Raw genomic sequence first — 21,289 nt, forward strand, 5'->3', positions numbered from 1 at the left:
AGGCTATTGAGCCCTCTCATCCCCTTAGTCGAAGAGAACCCAGTAGACCCATCCCATGTGACTCGAGGAGACTTGGTGGAAAGCTACCAACATCTTTCTAGAGTTATCAACAGGTGGAATGAGGTGTGGACTCGAGAATACCTCACAGCTCTACGAGAATACCACTACGGAGCTTCGAGTCCTTACAATAAGGTACAATTAAAACCTGGAGACCTTGTACTAGTCGACAGTGATGGACCAAGGTCCGAGTGGCCTATAGGAAAAATCGTCACCATCCACCCAGATCGACAAGGTGTCCTAAGAGTGGTTAAAGTCTTATGCAAGGGCAACACTACTCTAAAAACTTTAGAGAAGCTGGTTCCCCTAGAACTGACTGAACAAGAATATCAGCCAAATCCAGCTTCCCCAGTCATTTCAGAGGACAATGAATCTGTTCCTCCAAGCAACCGTCCCACTAGAGCTGCAGCTCAACAATGTAGACGGAATTTGCGAGCCTATTATAACTCTGAAGAAGAATAATTTCCTTCAATTCCCCCTAAGGAAACTGTACTGATACTACGATGTGATATCGCGTAACGAAACATTACACGTCACTATGACCCAAGATATCGCATCACTGTAGATTCTGTTAGTTTAAATTGGGAGAGTTAAATTTATAAATATTGTGTAGGCTACAAACATGTTTCAGTTGACATGTGAATAACAAGACTTAAATTCTTGTAAGTCCTTGATAAATCCGGGACGTTCGTTATGTGTGTACTAACATACTAACATACTAATGTGTTAATCTTAATATTACTTCGGGATAGGTCAGTACAACACAGTACACTGCGACCCTGGGAATCCCCCCCCGGAGTTATGTTGGATATTTCCAACATCGAATACAACATTGTTGTATTCTCATTACTTATTACTAATCATATTAATATTGTAGTAAGTAAAATTAACAACTCGTAGAATTCTCCTGTACTAATAATTCATCTGTGCATTAGGCTAGAATTCTCACGTCATCTAACGCTAGTATTGCGTCAGATTTCTTTACAGTAAAACACATTATATACAATTTGTGTGAGAATTAAATACGATTCTCCATAATTAAGGCATTCTGTATGACAACTGATTGCAGACGAATTGTTCTCTAACTAAAAGCCGAATAGAGCGTTAGATTTATACCGTCTACCTCGCGATAGTGTTAACGTCATCAATGAATGCTATGGGGAGACATTAATTCCTCTCCCTTGTATCTTTACTATTCTTAAATAGTTAAAGAATAATATTTCGTTCCTCTAAATAATAAACCCGTCCAGTCTTTAGAGTTTCAAGCGCGAATGCGAGAAATATTAATGTTCATGCCAATAATTTGTGTAATGAACGTCGACTCGGCGTGGGGGGAGGGACGCGACGCCATACTCACTCGGTGAGGGAGTCGGTGCGCGTACACGTGGGGATCCGAAGAGAGGCAGACCTGCGCTTAACGTACGCACAAAAGACGCCATTGTCCAGTAAATAGGACACGTGTGTCTATCTACAGATGAAAGCCGCCACTGTGAGGCGTGAACGACCTTGCAGATAATATCTTCAACTAGTGCTGGTGTTAAATAAGGGACCCCTAGACTTGGTTCCTGACGACACGTGATCAGCCAACTAGAAACGCATCAATCCAGGATAGGTTCACCGGAGCCTGGGATGCGAAATTACGGCAATCTTAATACTTACACAGTGCCCACAGCTAAGTACCTTTTATTTGATGCATCATTTACAGGTTTAATAATAGCGGGGTGATTGCGCGTCACGCGGCACGACAACACCTAATAACAGGTGATTAGAAATTTCTCTGTAGATATCAATAATCTTGAATATGTATTGAGTAGTTAAATCAATTGCTACTGGTAGTTATTTATTTTGCAGCTCGAGAGATGAATTCCTCATGCTGTCTTCTCCATGTTAACCGTGTCTGACGTCGGTGTACCAGACTTGGAGATTAAGAGGACTGCCAGGGTTATCTAAAGGAATCTATTACCAGCTAAGGCTTATTTCTTTTACTCGTAACATTGCAATTTGATACATTCAGAATGTTTTCAACATAATGTGTGATTTACTGTAATTCATTATTATGCTCATATTCATGTTCTTCTTTGTATGAATAATATTATATTCTACATTAATTATAGGATTAGATTATTATTAATAGAATTAGTGAACGAACCACACTGATTCCTGGACGTACTGACCTCCAGTAATAACCCCCCAATGTAGGTGTTTGAGGTTTGGTTTTAATAATACAGCCCATTAATTATTCTTATGATCATACTTTCTAGTCATATCCATAGTCACTGGTGTTCTCTAGAATTTTATCTAATGATTTGAAATTCTCAGTTTCCCTCTTTACTTTAAAAGCGGGTGGTCCTTCGTAATTTAATTTACTACTTTAATTATTAATTAATCAGAATCAAACCCAAATATCCCACATCATGAGAAAGGAATGGAGTTTTAAGGAGATGGCAATCCCGGGCTGTGAGGGGTTCAGAGACTACATAAGAGGCACCATAACAATGGGAGGACCAAGAATAGTAGTAGCAATAATATATAACCCTCCACCAAATGACAGAAGACCCAATCAAGAGTACGAAAACAACAACATGGCAGTTAAAACTGTAATTGAGAGGGGAGCTTCTGCTGCCTGCAGAAATAGATCCCACCTGCTCATCATGGGGAGCAGGGGAGCCGGTCGGCCGAGCGGACAGCACGCTGGACTTGTGATCCTGTGGTCCTGGGTTCGATTCCAGGCGCCGGCGAGAAAGATTGGGCAGAGTTTCTTTCACCCTATGCCCCTGTTACCTAGCAGTAAAATAGGTACCTGGGTGCTAGTCAGCTGTCACGGGCTGCTTCCTGGGGGTGGAGGCCTGGTCGAGGACCGGGCCGCGGGGACACTAAAAAGCCCCGAAATCATCTCAAGATAACCTCAAGATGGGGGACTTCAATCACAAAAGGCTTGACTTGGAGAACAAGGAACCGTATGGAGGCGAGAATACGTGGAGACCATAACTATTGGAGGTGGTGACTAGAAACTTTTTAACCCAGCATGTCAGAGAGCCCATAAGGATGAGAGGAAATGATGAACCAGCGAGACTCGACCTGGTCTTCACTCTGAACGACTTCGACTTAAGAGAAATCGGTTTTGAGGCCCCAATAGAAACGAGCGACCACAGTGTCCTGGTGTTTGAGTACCTGATTGAAGAAGGGTTATTGAACTCAAGGAGGGATACCGAAACCAAAAGGTTAGTATACCGAAAGGGAAACTATGAGGATATAGGAAAATTATCCTATTTAAAATAATAATTAAATAAGAAAATAATATCCTAACAGATATAGCATGGGAAACAGAGCTCAGGGGAAAGACGGCCCAAGATATGATGGACTACATCACGCAGAAGTGAAAGGTCGCAGCAAACAAGTTTGTCCCAGTCCAAAGGGAAAACAGTGAAATGAAGATGAGAAACCCATAGTTTAATCAGAGATGTAGGCTAGCTAAGTAGCAAAGTAAAAGGGCATGGAGAAACTATAGGAATAACAGGACACTGGAGAGCAGAGAAAGATACCAGAATGCCAGGAATGAATATGTCAGGATGAGAAGAGAGGGAGACAGACAATACGAAAATGACATCTAAAGCATTACAGAGGTAAACACCTGGGGTTTGTCCATGATGATCAGGTTGGACGGATGCAGATCTTCTGCCATGTCGTTGCCCAGGAGAAGTTGCACTCCAGGGGTGGGAAAAGGCTTTTCCCTGATGGCGACTTGGACTTCACCGGTCACGAAGGGACAATTCAGGTGGACTCTGGCGAGTGGATATGGAGTGGTAGCAGTGAGGTCAGTAATAAGGACGGTTTCCCCGGTGTAGGTGATGTTAGGCACAGCTGATTTCAATATTATGGACTGAAGAGGCGCTGTGTCCCTCAAGATCTTCAATTTGAAACGTCCCTCCGAATCTGTACGGTTGGTAGAGACAGTTCCAGGATACAGGTGTTTACTGAAGAGAGAAAGATCATTAACAGGAACACCAACATTCATCACAGACTTACCGGACTTTGGAGGAGTCGGTTTGGGTTTAGTAGATTCATTGCTTTTGTATTGAGCCTTCCCACATCTATCTATGGTATGTCCATAGATTTTGCAATACTTACAATACAATTGTGAGCTTGCTTGATCTGTACTTACTTTATCGTAACTGTACCAAGACTTCTTACTGGAAGGTGGTTCTGGTGTCAGCCGGTGGATGAGGCTGTAGGTGTCAGCCGACTTCGCACATTTGATGTAGTCGGTTTCTTCTTTATCTGCTAAATATAAACGGACTGGAGGGGGAACACGTCTCAAGAAATCTTCAACTAGCATGAGGTTGACGAGTTCTGCAAATGTAGAGACATGTGCTGCTTCCAGCCATTCATGAAATATCTTTTCTTTGTATTAGCAAATTCTAGAAAGGTGGTGGTACTTGCCTTTAGATAATCACGGAATTTTCGTCTGTAGCTTTCGGTGGAGAGAAGGTATGCGTCCAAAACTGCTTGCTTCAGGTAGTCATTCTCAGACGCTAAGGCACTCTGAGAAGGGTAGACCATTGATCGGCAGGCCAGCTAATTTTATTAGCTAGGGTTTCAAAAATGGTGAAAAAGACATCAATCTCGGTCTCTACGAATGCTGGCATTAACTAACTTGCATGGGAGACATTGAAACTTACGGGAAGACTAGCGGTACCTTGATGGCGCTGAGTGTGGTGTGAAGTCTCCAAGGTGAGTTCTTGTTGACGATATGCTATAGTAATATCGGCTTGCTTCTTATCATGCTCGCGTTACATCTCCAGGTGAAGTTGTTTTGCTTCAATCTGTACTCACTCACGCTCACGGAGTAGTGCAGTCTCATGTTCCTTGAGGGTGGCTTCACGTTCCTGTTCTACTTTCCTGATTGCAGCTTCTTCTTTCCTGATTGCAGCTTCTTCTTTCCTGATTTGTAGAGCTTCTTTCGCCAGGGCCGCCTCGCGTTCTTTGATCTGGAGAGCTTCTTTTTGTTGTTCCCGTTCTATCTTGGCAAGTTCGAGCTTGAGTTTCATAGTTGTCAGAGCATTTTTATCTGTAATAGAATAATTTTCATGAGTTTCAGAGTCAATTTTTCCTTCATCTAAGAGGTGATCCAATAATAAGTTGTGCAAGTCATTTTTGTTGGCTCCTTGGGGAACATCTAATTGATACTCGTGGGCAAGAGCTTGTAAGTCGGTCCTCTTGGCACGACATAAGGTCCTTATTTCACCTGCTGGATCGTTACGAAAAGCTTGGAGACGAAACATGGTGAAAAATAGCAAATAAATGTGCAACGAATATAGTTGTGATATGGTAAATGTCAGAAACAGGATAACGTGGCAACTGGTAACTATCCTGTGGAATTTTAACAATTATCGTTAAGTTTGGGATGGTAAACGCTTAGTCAATCAAAATCGCAGGAAATCTTGTACCCAGGACTCATTGTAAGAGAATAAGGCCAAGAAAATCCTACTAAATAAATGAAACTGAGTTTCTAAAACAAATGAAACATTTAATTGATCCAAAAGTGAATTAGGTAATCCAAGAATGTAGGCATACCTTGCCGAGTCTCTATAGGACATAAGCAAGGGGTTTCCCACTAAATGAAATATGATACTTACAGAATTAGCGAACTTTGTGCTCTGAAAAAAGAAAGCTAATTCCCTACCTAAGTAAATATCATCATCTCTGACCGACGTACTCACCTAATTGTACTCACCTAATTGTGCTTGCGGGGGTTGAGCTTTGGCTCTTTGGTCCCGCCTCTCAACTGTCAATCAACTGGTGTACAGATTCCTGAGCCTACTGGGCTCTATCATATCTATATTTGAAACTGAGTCTGGAGTCAGCCTCCACCACATCACTTCCTAGTGCATTCCATTTATTAACTACTCTGACACTGAAAAAATTCTTTCTAACGTCTCTGTGGCTCATCTGGGTACTAAGTTTCCACCTGTATCCCCTTGTTCGTGTCCCACCCGTGCTGAAGAGTTTGTCTTTGTCCACCCTGTCAATTTCCCTGAGAATTTTGTAGGTGGTTATCATGTCTCCCCTTACTCTTCTGTTTTCCAGGGATGTGAGGTTCAGCTCCTTTAGCCTTTCCTCGTAGCTCAATCCTCTCAGTTCCGGGACGAGCCTGGTGGCATACCGCTGAATCTTCCCTAACTTTGTCTTGTGTTTAACTAGGTATGGACTCCAGGCTGGAGCTGCATACTCCAGGATTGGTCTTACATAAGTGGTATACAGGGTTCTGAAAGATTCCTTACACAAGTTTCTGAAGGCAGTTCTTATGTTGGCCAGTCTAGCATATGCTGCTGATGATATTCTTTTGATGTGGGACTCTGGGGACAGGTTCAGTGTGATATCAACCCCCAGATCTTTCTCTCTATTTGACTCTTGCAGGATTTCCCCTCCCAGATGATACCTTGTGTTCAGCCTCCTGCTCCCTTCGCCTAATTTCATCACCTTACACTTTCCCGAGTTGAACTTTAGCAGCCATTTTCTAGACTATTCCTCCAGTTTATCCAGGTCATCCTGTAGTCTCTGTCTATCTTCATCCGTCTTGATTCTTCTCATAATTTTTGCATCATCAGCAAACATCGAGAGGAATGAGTCTATACCCTCTGGAAGATCGTTCACATATATTAGAAACAGGATGGGTCCAAGTACTGAGCCCTGTGGGACTCCGCTGGTGACATCTCGCCACTCTGATGTCTCCCCCCTCACCGTTACTGGCTGTTTCCTGTTGCTTAAGTACTCCCTTATCCACTGGAGCACCTTCCCTTTTACTCCTGCCTGTTGCTCCAACTTTTTTAACAGCCTTTTATGGGGTACTGTGTCAAAGGCTTTTTGGCAATCCAGGAAAATGCAGTCGGCCCACCCTTCTCTTTCCTGCCTAATTTTCGTTGCCTGGTCATAAAATTCTATTAAACCTGTGAGGCACGATTTACCATCTCTGAACCCATGTTGGTGGTGCGTTACAAAGTTATTTCCCTCCAGATGCTCTACGAGCCTTTTCCTCACAATCTTCTCCATCACCTTGCATGGTATACAAGTTAAGGAAACTGGCCTGTAATTCAGTGCCTCTTGCCTGTCACCCTTTTTGTATATTGGGACCACGTTAGCTGTCTTCCAACTTTCTGGTAAGTCTCCTGTTTCCAGTGACCTGTTATACACCATAGAGAGTGGCACACTTAGTGCTTCTGCACCTTCCTTTAGTATCCATGGTGAGATTCTATCAGGCCCAACAGCCTTTGTCACATCCAGCTCCAGCAGACACCTTTTGACCTCATCACTGGTGAGGTCAAATTCCTCCAAGGTTGCTTGGTTTGCCGCCTCCTCATTTAGTGCAGGGGCTTCTCCTTGTTCTATTGTGAAGACCTCCTGGAATCTCTTGTTGAGTTCTTCACACACCTCCTTGTCATTCTCTGTGTATCTGTTCTCCCCTTTCCGCAGCTTCATCACTTGTTCCTTCACTGCTGTTTTCCTCCTGATGTGGCTGTGGAGCAGCTTTGGTTGGGTCTTGGCTTTACTCGCAATGTCATTTTCAAACTGTCTCTCTGCTTCCCTCCTCACTCTGATGTACTCATTTCTGGCCCTCTGGTATCTCTCCCTGCTCTCTGGTGTTCTGTTATTTCTGTAGTTTCTCCATGTTCTTTTACTCAGTTGTTTCGCTACCTTACAATCCTGGTTGAACCATGGGTTTTTCTGTTGTTTTTCGTTTTTCTCCTTTTGGACGGAGATAAACCTGTCTGCAGCTTCCTGGCACTTTTGGGTGACAAAATCCATCATGACCTGCACATTCTTGTCTCTAAGTTCTGTTTCCCATGGTATTCCCCTGAGGAAGTTCCTCATCTCGTCATATTTTCCTCTTCGGTAATTCAGTCTTTTCCCCTCCACTCCCATCCTTGGATAGGTTATCCCTACCTCCACCAAGTACTCAAAGGTCACTACACTGTGGTCACTCATTCCTATGGGGGCTTCAACTTTGACTTCCCTTATTTCTGACTCATTCAGGGTGAATATCAAGTCGAGTCTAGCTGGTTCATCATTGCCTCTCACTCTTGTGGGTAGGGTTACGACGTGTAGGGTTACGAGTGTCAACTGGTGACGAGAACTGCTGCTGAGGTACCAACTCAGCAACGTAGTCCGTGCTAGAGGAACTATGACCCTCTGTATCCTCCTTCGGTCGGATTGCAGAAGATAGGGTGCTTTGACCCGAAGACAAACCAAAGTACCAGGGTACCACAGTGATGATCTGCCGATAATGTGAGAAATATTCTAGGGACAAAAGATGGTAAACACGAGTAATAACACTGAGGGAGGGATGACCAATTAAGAGAATGACTGCGGCCTACAGTCACCGCGTATTCCAAAGTTATCTCACACTCACCATATGCTACTCTCGGTATGCACAATACACACAGCACCATATAAATATGAAAAGTAATGAAAACATTGAAAAGCAACTGTAGCAAAGCCAAGTACGCATACCACAAATTGATGCTCTGGTACTAGTACCTGAGTGAAGCTCCCGGACAGACCCCCATTAAATGTGATGGGAAAGTGTTGGAGTGTAGATGATCGGCAGTCCTCCAATGGCAGGTGTTAAAGCCTAGTCACACTTACAAAAAAAAAGATAGACTGCTTGCCTGTTTGTCTGTGGTAAAGTAAGGGAAAACACGCAAAACACAAAGTATTGACAATGAAACTTTAATTAATATAGAAAACAAATTATGAACAAAAGGAATCCCTTGGCTTATGTACAGTGCAAATAAACAAGTAAAAAACAATATAATATAAATGAATAATAGGGATGAAGTTACTCTACAATAATATAAAGTTAAAGGTGAAAAATAATCAGGTGCTGAGAATATGGCGCTAGCTGCGAGACATCCACATGATACAGCATATATCAGTTAGTTGTTGACGGCTTGAGAGCACAATGATATTCTGAAGTCAATTGCTTGTTCAGGCCCAGACATCAACTCAGGTAGATGTCGCTGAGGTTCAGTGTGCAGGTGTGCAGTCGGCGAGTCACCAATCAGGAGCAGGCAGGCTGGAAGGGGTAGTTGGCTGGTTGATGAAGAGCCGGCGTGGAGGATGTGTGGAGTAAGGGGTGAGTCTTGAGTACGTTTTGCCTCCTGGTGAAAACGTTTTGTGCTACTGGTAGACGTATCTTGAAGGTAGCATCTTATTCTTGTAGAATATACGAAACTTTATGTAGGGAAGAGCAGGCTCAATCTCTCTTGAAAGAGATTATCATCACAATATATATATATATATATATATATATATATATATATATATATATATATATATATATATATATATATATATATATATATATATATATATATATATATATATATATATATATATATATATATATATATATATATATATATATATATATATATATATATATATATATATATATATATATATAGAAGAAGGGGGACCCATAGCCTCGGAGGAAACCACGCATAACGCATTAGAATGAATTTTATATATATATATATATATATATATATATATATATATATATATACATATATATATATATATATATATATATATATATATATATATATATATATATATATATGTATATATATATATATATATATATATATATATATATATATATATATATATGTATATATATATATATATATATATATATATATATGTATATATATATATATATATATATATATATATATATATATATATATATATATATATACATATATATATATATATATATATATATATATATATATATATATATATATATATATATATGTATATATATATATATTGTGACGGAGTTCCCCCCCCCTTATAATTCTCCCACGCCTGCAGTAAGAGTCATGTCTGCTTTTCCCAAGCGTTCTCTACGTTGCAGGCTACAATTTGATATATGGGAGAGAGTGAAGTGTTCTCGGAGAGCTGAGAAATTTGTGAAATAGTAATATTTTGGCCTGTGGTTTAGGCCCTTTAGGGAGCCAAGATGGCGCTTGCCTCTCTGATCTCCCGCCAAAACCGTATGACGTCAGTGGCACCGGATTGGTCACCGACAGCAATGTGGCACCGGGAGCCAATGAAAACTTCCCGTAGCAAAAGTGACGTCACGAAGGAAGGGGGTCCGGCCCGCGAGCCGGGCTGGCGCCAGCAGTCAGACACGACACGTCATAGAGGTCGGACGTGCGACGGTTGATCCTGTCAGTTGGACAGTTATTCCCGCTCCCGTGGATTTACGCGTCACCTGAAGTCCGCCAGTACTCTGAGAAGTCTTCCCTAGTTCATGTGTTGAACCAGAAGAGGGAATTGACGGTTATTTGAGCAACAAGTGCTCCAGTCAGGTGCTGTGCAAGAAGCAGTGAAGCCGTGCAGTGACGTATGTGTCGTCTGTGGCGATTCACCAGTTCGTGACAGCGTAGTGGCAGACAGAGCCACTGGGTAGCTGAGGAAGAGAGGACTATTTGGGGAAACCGGACGACTGTAGCTGAGACGTAGGCGACAGCCGTTGCTGGGAGAAGACGACGGCCAGGAGACCGACTCCAACCTTCAAGAAGTTAAGAAGGAGGACGGACCTGCAGTGAGGAGGCACTGAGATGACGCGCTAAACGGTGGGACGACGAGAGGCTCTGGTAGGACACGACGACGTGTAGTGTGGGGGCGTTCCCAACACGAGGACCAGGAGCTACATCTCGACTCTCATCGGAGGATAGGGTGAAGTAGGTGTTTCTAGTTCCTTCCCCATTCCCCTTTAGTTAGCTATATTATTCGGCTATATTTTCTAGCCTGAGGATTTTATATGTCGTGAGCAAGTCTCACCCATGTCACGGTAAAGCACCAGTGTGCTAGATAGTACTATCAAGAGTACTTGTAATATTCATGTTGATTATTGGTGTGTACAGGCACCAGGAACCAGTGATAAATTTACTGTGTTGTGTATATCTTTCTATAGAATTTGATATGAACATATAATGGTGAATTATATATAATATTATGCCAGTATTTGGAGGTTAGGCTAGGTGCTCAGAAACTATTTATTTTCCATGTATTGATGATTGATTTACATACCATATATATGTCTATGTTCATTCAGTGAATAATCATTTGTGAGTATAGTGAATTATTGCGTTATCGCCCACGAGAGAAAGTATTGAAAACTCCAGTGTTAATAGTTCTTAATACATTGCTGAGTGAAGAACAATGTAAAGCCATTACAGTGAATCATTATAGCATTGATTGTAGAAAAGACTGTTTGAGCCTGAGTACAGTGTAACTGAGTAATACGGTTTATTTGTGCCAATATCGAATGTGTGCGAGTTTCTAGTAATATTGGAGAATTTAAAGAAACAGCGCGCGTGAATCTAGAAAACAAGCAAAGTTCGCGCGGAGAGGCCATTGCGATCAGCTGTTCTTGACACTTGATGAGGAAGGGAGATGTTGCCATCTTATGATCACATAATATCCGTGGGAATTACCGGCCGCGTCAGGATCAGTTGATTTATGGATTATTGTTTGGCTTTTATGACATCTTTCATACATTTTAAGTAAAATACAAAACTATCTTTGTGTTTATATCATCCCCTCCATTGATCTTGTGGCTATATTATACTGGTAAACATAGAGTGATAACAATAAGTACCTGCCTGATTCCTGATCTTTGAGTGTGACCTTGCCAAGGCTACCACTGAATACACCAGTCCACTGATGGTGTTACTGGCCACCTAAAACACCAGTTGGCGATCTTGTGGATAACCGTAGAGCCCTATTGTTGGGGAGGGCACACGACAGTCGATGTGAACGAGTCGTGTTCTCACTCTTTCTTAATAAGAGGCCGTTAAGATTGACTGGGAGACTCTCCTGGCGTGCAGTGGCGCCGTGAGGATCGAGTGAAGACCCGCAGGGCTACGGTGAGTTACCTTGAGCATAACTATTGCTCACCCCAGACTAGAGAGAAGAGAGGTGAAACCCCAACATTGGCGACCTTGCCAGGATTTCGATCGAAGTAAAGGTTGCAGTGGTGGTACTTGGCAGTGGTGTTAGAGATCAGGCGCAGGTTATCACTCATAGCACAAGATGGAGGGTGATAAAGTAACCAGGTTTATTGACTCTAGAGACGAACAGGTGCTGGAAGAGTGCACCAAGGCACAGTTACAGGCTATAGCGGATCATTTCGGAATAAAGCTGAAATCTGCCAGAGTTGGTGAAAGAAGACTAGAGATAATGGCTCAGCTCAAGGCTCGAGACGAAGCTTTGGGGGAGGAACGGCCCCAAACACCTGCCAGTGAGGGTGAACACCTGAGTATTGGTGGAAGCAGCAGGGGATCCAGCGGCAGCAGGCACAGCATTAAGCTGGAAATAATGAAGTTGCAGCTGGAAGCACAGCAGCGTAAAGAAGAGCGAGAAGCACAGCAGCGTAAAGAAGAGCGAGAACCACATTAGCGCAAAGAAGAGCGAGAAGCACAGCAGCGCAAAGAAGAGCGAGAAGCAGAAGCGCAGCTGAGGAGAGAAGAAGCAGAAGCGCAGCTGAGGAGAGAAGAAGCACAACAGCGCAAAGAAGAGCAAGAGCGAGAGGCACAGATGAAGCGTGAGGAGCGAGAAGCACAGATGAAGCGTGAGGAGCGAGAAGCACAGATGCAGCGTGAGGAACGAGAAGCACAGCTGCGCCGGGAAGAGCAAGAGCGAGAAGCAGAAGCACAGCTGAAGCGTGAGGAATGAGAAGCACAGCTACGCAGGGAAGAACGAGAGCAAGAAGTTAGGCTGAAACAAATGGAAATAGAAGCCAACCAGGAGGTGGAGCTGAAGCGAGCTGAACTGGGACTAGGTGCCCCTGCCCCACCACAGGAAGACCGACGAGTGAGGAAACGAGACCTGCCGGTCTTTGTGCCTAGTGAAGCCGAAAGTTTCTTCGATCACTTTGAGAGAGTTGCTGCTATGAAGAGGTGGCCGAGGGCGGAGTGGGCAGAGTTGGTCCAAGGGAGGCTCACAGGTGAAGCTCGTGAAGCTTTCACTATGCTCGACTTCCAGGAATGCACCAACTACGATGCGGTAAAACGAGCTGTGCTCCGTTCCTTTAAACTCACGCCAGAGTGTTACAGAAAGAGGTTTAGAGAATGTACCCGGTCGCCAGGAAAATCGTATGCGGAGACGGCGAGGGACATGGAAAGAAAGTTCCTTAAGTGGATGGACTCTGAAGAAGCGGGGTCGGCCGAAGAAATCAAGGAACTAATGGTCATGAAAAAGTTTATGTCCGTGCTCTCTCCTGAGATCAGGATGAGGATAAAGGAGGCGGACATAAAGAACCTGAGGGCCGCAGCCGACCAGGCCGACATGCTAGAAGAAGCCCTACGCCCACGCCGAGAGGGACAGAACCGACCACCCGCATACGTCGGAAACGATAGGAGTTATAGAAGGACGGATGGATGGAGGACAGGAGCGAGTTCTCCCAAGTCCCATCTCTCAAGTTGGAACACCCGAGGATCAAAAGGTGCTGTAGAGCCGATAGGGGAGAACCAAGCTGAGAGCTCGGGAACTGTTACTGCAGGGAAAGAAACGACAAGTGAGGCGGGAAAGACACAGGGTGTGACGGTCTCTGGAGGCAGTGCTAAGGCGAGCGGTGGCGGATGGTCTCCGCCGAGGGGCCGCTGCTACAACAGCGGAATAATCGGACACGTCGCGCGGGAATGCAGATGCCCTAAGCAGCGGGGACATGTTGCTTTAGTGATGTTCGAGGACCAGAGGGCCGAGGGAGTGCGGGATGAACCCGTGCTGAATGGGAAGAAGAAAGTTCACCCATTCGTGTGTCAAGGAACCGTAAGGATGGGGGTCGCAGACCCCATCCCAGTGAAGATGCTAAGAGACACCGGGGCTGACTTTACCCTGGTAAGTGAAACCCTGTTCCCCGAGGGTTACGAAAGTACCAGTGTGGGGGTGGCACGGGTGGCCACTGTGGGAGGCCCAGTGAGGATGCCCCTACACCAGGTAACTTTAAATTCCGAATATGGCTGCCAGACCCTTGTGGTGGGAGTCTGTACTTCAATGCCCAAGATGGAGGCACAGGTCATTTTGGGGAATGACGCATGTGGAGGATACGTCCTCCCGCATCTCGTGAAGGGCGAAGAGTGCCTAGAACTAAATAAGGAGACAGGCGAAGAGTTGAACGTCTGTGGGGACGAGAAGGGAATCGCACCGGTGGCGATCCCAGTTTGTACTGTGAGACCGAGACAACGCGAAGAACAAGGAGGTTGCGGATCTGATGGGGCTGAGGAGACGACTGACAGCCTGGGAACAGATCACCTCTGCGTAGGACCCAGAGAACGAGTGGAGGGCGAAGGTAGCCCGAATGGTTAGTTGCAGGTGACCCTCACCAGTTCTCCAGGGGTAAACCGCACTCGTCTCGGAGAGTTACAGCAAGAGGAGTTCCCCGAATTGGTTAGTGAGGCCGAAGGAGGACGTGTGGGTCCTGAGAAGGCTTACTTTCCATTTATCTATATTATATATGCCATGCTATTCATGATGAAGGAACGTTGGACACCAGGAGCGACCGTGGGAACGGTGATTAAATATGTCCAGCAGTTCAAAGAACGTCTCACTCGAGCGAAGGGACTGGCTAGGAAACTCCTGAAGAAGGCGCAACGTAAGATGTCGGAGTGGTGCGACAGGAGAGCTGCGCAGAGGGATTTTCAGGCCGGATCCAAAGTAATGGTTGTGCTGCCAGGTAAAGGTAGAGTGACCAGGTCGCGGTTCAAGAGACCATACCGAGTGCTGCGACGGTTGGGTCCAGTGTCGTACGAGATTGGGAAGCCGGATGGACCCCGGAAGAAACGGGTGTGTCACGCAGGCCGCCTGAGACCTTTCTTCACTGTGGAAGGTAGAGCCGCCAAGCAGGACGGAACGAATACTCGAGAAACCCAGCGGAAGACGATTCTGTGTGTACCGAGGAAACGAGAACTCCCGGAGGAGGAAAGTAAGTGGTCCAGGGCGGACGGCACCAGTCTCACCCGCACTGAGAGTCTGACGAGGATCAAGGTCAAGCACATCAAGGGGAAGGACGAAGTAGTAGCGGACGCCCTATCCCGCATGCACTAACCAGACATGACTCTTATTTTAAGGGGAGGGGTATGTGACGGAGTTCCCCCCCCCTTATAATTCTCCCACGCCTGTAGTAAGAGTCATGTCTGCTTTCCCCAAGCGTTCTCTACGTTGCAGGCTACAATTTGATATATGGGAGAGAGTGAAGTGTTCTCGGAGAGCCGAGAAATTTGTGAAATAGTAATATTTTGGCCTGTGGTTTAGGCCCTTTAGGGAGCCAAGATGGCGCTTGCCTCTCTGATCTCCCGCCAAAACCGTATGACGTCAGTGGCACCGGATTGGTCACCAACAGCAATGTGGCACCGGGAGCCAATGAAAACTTCCCGTAGCAAAAGTGACGTCACGAAGGAAGGGGGTCCGGCCCGCGAGCCGGGCTGGCGCCAGCAGTCAGACATGACACGTCATAGAGGTCGGACGTGCGACGGTTGATCCTGTCAGTTGGACAGTTATTCCCGCTCCCGTGGATTTACGCGTCACCTGAAGTCCGCCAGTACTCTGAGAAGTCTTCCCTAGTTCATGTGTTGAACCAGAAGAGGGAATTGACGGTTATTTGAGCAACAAGTGCTCCAGTCAGGTGCTGTGCAAGAAGCAGTGAAGCCGTGCAGTGACGTATGTGTCGTCTGTGGCGATTCACCAGTTCGTGACAGCGTAGTGGCAGACAGAGCCACTGGGTAGCTGAGGAAGAGAGGACTATTTGGGGAAACCGGACGACTGTAGCTGAGACGTAGGCGACAGCCGTTGCTGGGAGAAGACGACGGCCAGGAGACCGACTCCAACCTTCAAGAAGTTAAGAAGGAGGTCGGACCTGCAGTGAGGAGGCACGGAGATGACGCGCTAAACGGCGGGACGACGAGAGGCTCTGGTAGGACACGACGACGTGTAGTGTGGGGGCGTTCCCGACACGAGGACCAGGAGCTACATCTCGACTCTCATCGGAGGATAGGGTGAAGTAGGTGTTTCTAGTTCCTTCCCCATTCCCCTTTAGTTAGCTATATTATTCGGCTATATTATCTAGCCTGAGGATTTTATATGTCGTGAGCAAGTCTCACCCATGTCACGGTAAAGCACCAGTGTGCTAGACAGTACTATCAAGAGTACTTGTAATATTCATGTTGATTATTGGTGTGTACAGGCACCAGGAACCAGTGATAAATTTACTGTGTTGTGTATATCTTTCTATAGATTTTGATATGAACATATAATGGTGAATTATATATAATATTATGCCAGTATTTGGAGGTTAGGCTAGGTGCTCAGAAACTATTTATTTTCCATGTATTGATGATTGATTTACATACCATATATATGTCTATGTTCATTCAGTGAATAATCATTTGTGAGTATAGTGAATTATTGCGTTATCGCCCACGAGAGAAAGTATTGAAAACTCCAGTGTTAATAGTTCTTAATACATTGCTGAGTGAAGAACAATGTAAAGCCATTACAGTGAATCATTATAGCATTGATTGTAGAAAAGACTGTTTGAGCCTGAGTACAGTGTAACTGAGTAATACGGTTTATTTGTGCCAATATCGAATGTGTGCGAGTTTCTAGTAATATTGGAGAATTTAAAGAAACAGCGCGCGTGAATCTAGAAAACAAGCAAAGTTCGCGCGGAGAGGCCATTGCGATCAGCTGTTCTTGACACTTGATGAGGAAGGGAGATGTTGCCATCTTATGATCACATAATATCCGTGGGAATTACCGGCCGCGTCAGGATCAGTTGATTTATGGATTATTGTTTGGCTTTTATGACATCTTTCATACATTTTAAGTAAAATACAAAACTATCTTTGTGTTTATATCATCCCCTCCATTGATCTTGTGGCTATATTATACTGGTAAACATAGAGTGATAACAATAAGTACCTGCCTGATTCCTGATCTTTGAGTGTGACCTTGCCAAGGCTACCACTGAATACACCAGTCCACTGATGGTGTTACTGGCCACCTAAAACACCAGTTGGCGATCTTGTGGATAACCGTAGAGCCCTATTGTTGGGGAGGGCACACGACAGTCGATGTGAACGAGTCGTGTTCTCACTCTTTCTTAATAAGAGGCCGTTAAGATTGACTGGGAGACTCTCCTGGCGTGCAGTGGCGCCGTGAGGATCGAGTGAAGACCCGCAGGGCTACGGTGAGTTACCTTGAGCATAACTATTGCTCACCCCAGACTAGAGAGAAGAGAGGTGAAACCCCAACATTGGCGACCTTGCCAGGATTTCGATCGAAGTAAAGGTTGCAGTGGTGGTACTTGGCAGTGGTGTTAGAGATCAGGCGCAGGTTATCACTCATAGCACAAGATGGAGGGTGATAAAGTAACCAGGTTTATTGACTCTAGAGACGAACAGGTGCTGGAAGAGTGCACCAAGGCACAGTTACAGGCTATAGCGGATCATTTCGGAATAAAGCTGAAATCTGCCAGAGTTGGTGAAAGAAGACTAGAGATAATGGCTCAGCTCAAGGCTCGAGACGAAGCTTTGGGGGAGGAACGGCCCCAAACACCTGCCAGTGAGGGTGAACACCTGAGTATTGGTGGAAGCAGCAGGGGATCCAGCGGCAGCAGGCACAGCATTAAGCTGGAAATAATGAAGTTGCAGCTGGAAGCACAGCAGCGTAAAGAAGAGCGAGAAGCACAGCAGCGTAAAGAAGAGCGAGAACCACAGCAGCGCAAAGAAGAGCGAGAAGCACAGCAGCGCAAAGAAGAGCGAGAAGCAGAAGCGCAGCTGAGGAGAGAAGAAGCAGAAGCGCAGCTGAGGAGAGAAGAAGCACAACAGCGCAAAGAAGAGCAAGAGCGAGAGGCACAGATGAAGCGTGAGGAGCGAGAAGCACAGATGAAGCGTGAGGAGCGAGAAGCACAGATGCAGCGTGAGGAACGAGAAGCACAGCTGCGCCGGGAAGGGCAAGAGCGAGAAGCAGAAGCACAGCTGAAGCGTGAGGAACGAGAAGCACAGCTACGCAGGGAAGAACGAGAGCAAGAAGTTAGGCTGAAACAAATGGAAATAGAAGCCAACCAGGAGGTGGAGCTGAAGCGAGCTGAACTGGGACTAGGTGCCCCTGCCCCGCCACAGGAAGACCGACGAGTGAGGAAACGAGACCTGCCGGTCTTTGTGCCTAGTGAAGCCGAAAGTTTCTTCGATCACTTTGAGAGAGTTGCTGCTATGAAGAGGTGGCCGAGGGCGGAGTGGGCAGAGTTGGTCCAAGGGAGGCTCACAGGTGAAGCTCGTGAAGCTTTCACTATGCTCGACTTCCAGGAATGCACCAACTACGATGCGGTAAAACGAGCTGTGCTCCGTTCCTTTAAACTCACGCCAGAGTGTTACAGAAAGAGGTTTAGAGAATGTACCCGGTCGCCAGGAAAATCGTATGCGGAGACGGCGAGGGACATGGAAAGAAAGTTCCTTAAGTGGATGGACTCTGAAGAAGCGGGGTCGGCCGAAGAAATCAAGGAACTAATGGTCATGAAAAAGTTTATGTCCGAGCTCTCTCCTGAGATCAGGATGAGGATAAAGGAGGCGGACATAAAGAACCTGAGGGCCGCAGCCGACCGGGCCGACATGTTAGAAGAAGCCCTACGCCCACGCCGAGAGGGACAGAACCGACCACCCGCATACGTCGGAAACGATAGGAGTTATAGAAGGACGGATGGATGGAGGACAGGAGCGAGTTCTCCCAAGTCCCATCTCTCAAGTTGGAACACCCGAGGATCAAAAGGTGCTGTAGAGCCGATAGGGGAGAACCAAGCTGAGAGCTCGGGAACTGTTACTGCAGGGAAAGAAACGACAAGTGAGGCGGGAAAGACACAGGGTGTGACGGTCTCTGGAGGCAGTGCTAAGGCGAGCGGTGGCGGATGGTCTCCGCCGAGGGGCCGCTGCTACAACTGCGGAATAATCGGACACGTCGCGCAGGAATGCAGATGCCCTAAGCAGCGGGGACATGTTGCTTTAGTGATGTTCGAGGACCAGAGGGCCGAGGGAGTGCGGGATGAACCCGTGCTGAATGGGAAGAAGAAAGTTCACCCATTCATGTGTCAAGGAACCGTAAGGATGGGGGTCGCAGACCCCATCCCAGTGAAGATGCTAAGGGACACCGGGGCTGACTTTACCCTGGTAAGTGAAACCCTGTTCCCCGAGGTTTACGAAAGTACCAGTGTGGGGGTGGCACGGGTGGCCACTGTGGGAGGCCCAGTGAGGATGCCCCTACACCAGGTAACTTTAAATTCCGAATATGGCTGCCAGACCCTTGTGGTGGGAGTCTGTACTTCAATGCCCAAGATGGAGGCACAGGTCATTTTGGGGAATGACGCATGTGGAGGATACGTCCTCCCGCATCTCGTGAAGGGCGAAGAGTGCCTAGAACTAAACAAGGAGACAGGCGAAGAGTTGAACGTCTGTGGGGACGAGAAGGGAATCGCACCGGTGGCGATCCCAGTTTGTACTGTGAGACCGAGACAACGCGAAGAACAAGGAGGTTGCGGATCTGATGGGGCTGAGGAGACGACTGACAGCCTGGGAACAGATCACCTCTGCGTAGGACCCAGAGAACGAGTGGAGGGCGAAGGTAGCCCGAATGGTTAGTTGCAGGTGACCCTCACCAGTTCTCCAGGGGTAAACCGCACTCGTCTCGGAGAGTTACAGCAAGAGGAGTTCCCCGAATTGGTTAGTGAGGCCGAAGGAGGACGTGTGGGTCCTGAGAAGGCTTACTTTCCATTTATCTATATTATATATGCCATGCTATTCATGATGAAGGAACGTTGGACACCAGGAGCGACCGTGGGAACGGTGATTAAATATGTCCAGCAGTTCAAAGAACGTCTCACTCGAGCGAAGGGACTGGCTAGGAAACTCCTGAAGAAGGCGCAACGTAAGATGTCGGAGTGGTGCGACAGGAGAGCTGCGCAGAGGGATTTTCAGGCCGGATCCAAAGTAATGGTTGTGCTGCCAGGTAAAGGTAGAGTGACCAGGTCGCGGTTCAAGAGACCATACCGAGTGCTGCGACGGTTGGGTCCAGTGTCGTACGAGATTGGGAAGCCGGATGGACCCCGGAAGAAACGGGTGTGTCACGCAGGCCGCCTGAGACCTTTCTTCACTGTGGAAGGTAGAGCCGCCAAGCAGGACGGAACGAATACTCGAGAAACCCAGCGGAAGACGATTCTGTGTGTACCGAGGAAACGAGAACTCCCGGAGGAGGAAAGTAAGTGGTCCAGGGCGGACGGCACCAGTCTCACCCGCACTGAGAGTCTGACGAGGATCAAGGTCAAGCACATCAAGGGGAAGGACGACGTAGTAGCTGACGCCCTATCCCGCATGCACTAACCAGACATGACTCTTATTTTAAGGGGAGGGGTATGTGACGGAGTTCCCCCCCCCCTTATAATTCTCCCACGCCTGTAGTAAGAGTCATGTCTGCTTTTCCCAAGCGTTCTCTACGTTGCAGGCTACAATTTGATATATGGGAGAGAGTGAAGTGTTCTCGGAGAGCCGAGAAATTTGTGAAATAGTAATATTTTGGCCTGTGGTTTAGGCCCTTTAGGGAGCCAAGATGGCGCTTGCCTCTCTGATCTCCCGCCAAAACCGTATGACGTCAGTGGCACCGGATTGGTCACCGACAGCAATGTGGCACCGGGAACCAATGAAAACTTCCCGTAGCAAAAGTGACGTCACGAAGGAAGGGGGTCCGGCCCGCGAGCCGGGCTGGCGCCAGCAGTCAGACACGACACGTCATAGAGGTCGGACGTGCGACGGTTGATCCTGTCAGTTGGACAGTTATTCCCGCTCCCGTGGATTTACGCGTCACCTGAAGTCCGCCAGTACTCTGAGAAGTCTTCCCTAGTTCATGTGTTGAACCAGAAGAGGGAATTGACGGTTATTTGAGCAACAAGTGCTCCAGTCAGGTGCTGTGCAAGAAGCAGTGAAGCCGTGCAGTGACGTATGTGTCGTCTGTGGCGATTCACCAGTTCGTGACAGCGTAGTGGCAGACAGAGCCACTGGGTAGCTGAGGAAGAGAGGACTATTTGGGGAAACCGGACGACTGTAGCTGAGACGTAGGCGACAGCCGTTGCTGGGAGAAGACGACGGCCAGGAGACCGACTCCAACCTTCAAGAAG

This window comes from Procambarus clarkii, chromosome 17 (genome assembly GCF_040958095.1).
Source record: "Procambarus clarkii isolate CNS0578487 chromosome 17, FALCON_Pclarkii_2.0, whole genome shotgun sequence".
In the NCBI taxonomy this organism is placed as follows: Eukaryota; Metazoa; Arthropoda; class Malacostraca; order Decapoda; family Cambaridae; genus Procambarus; species Procambarus clarkii.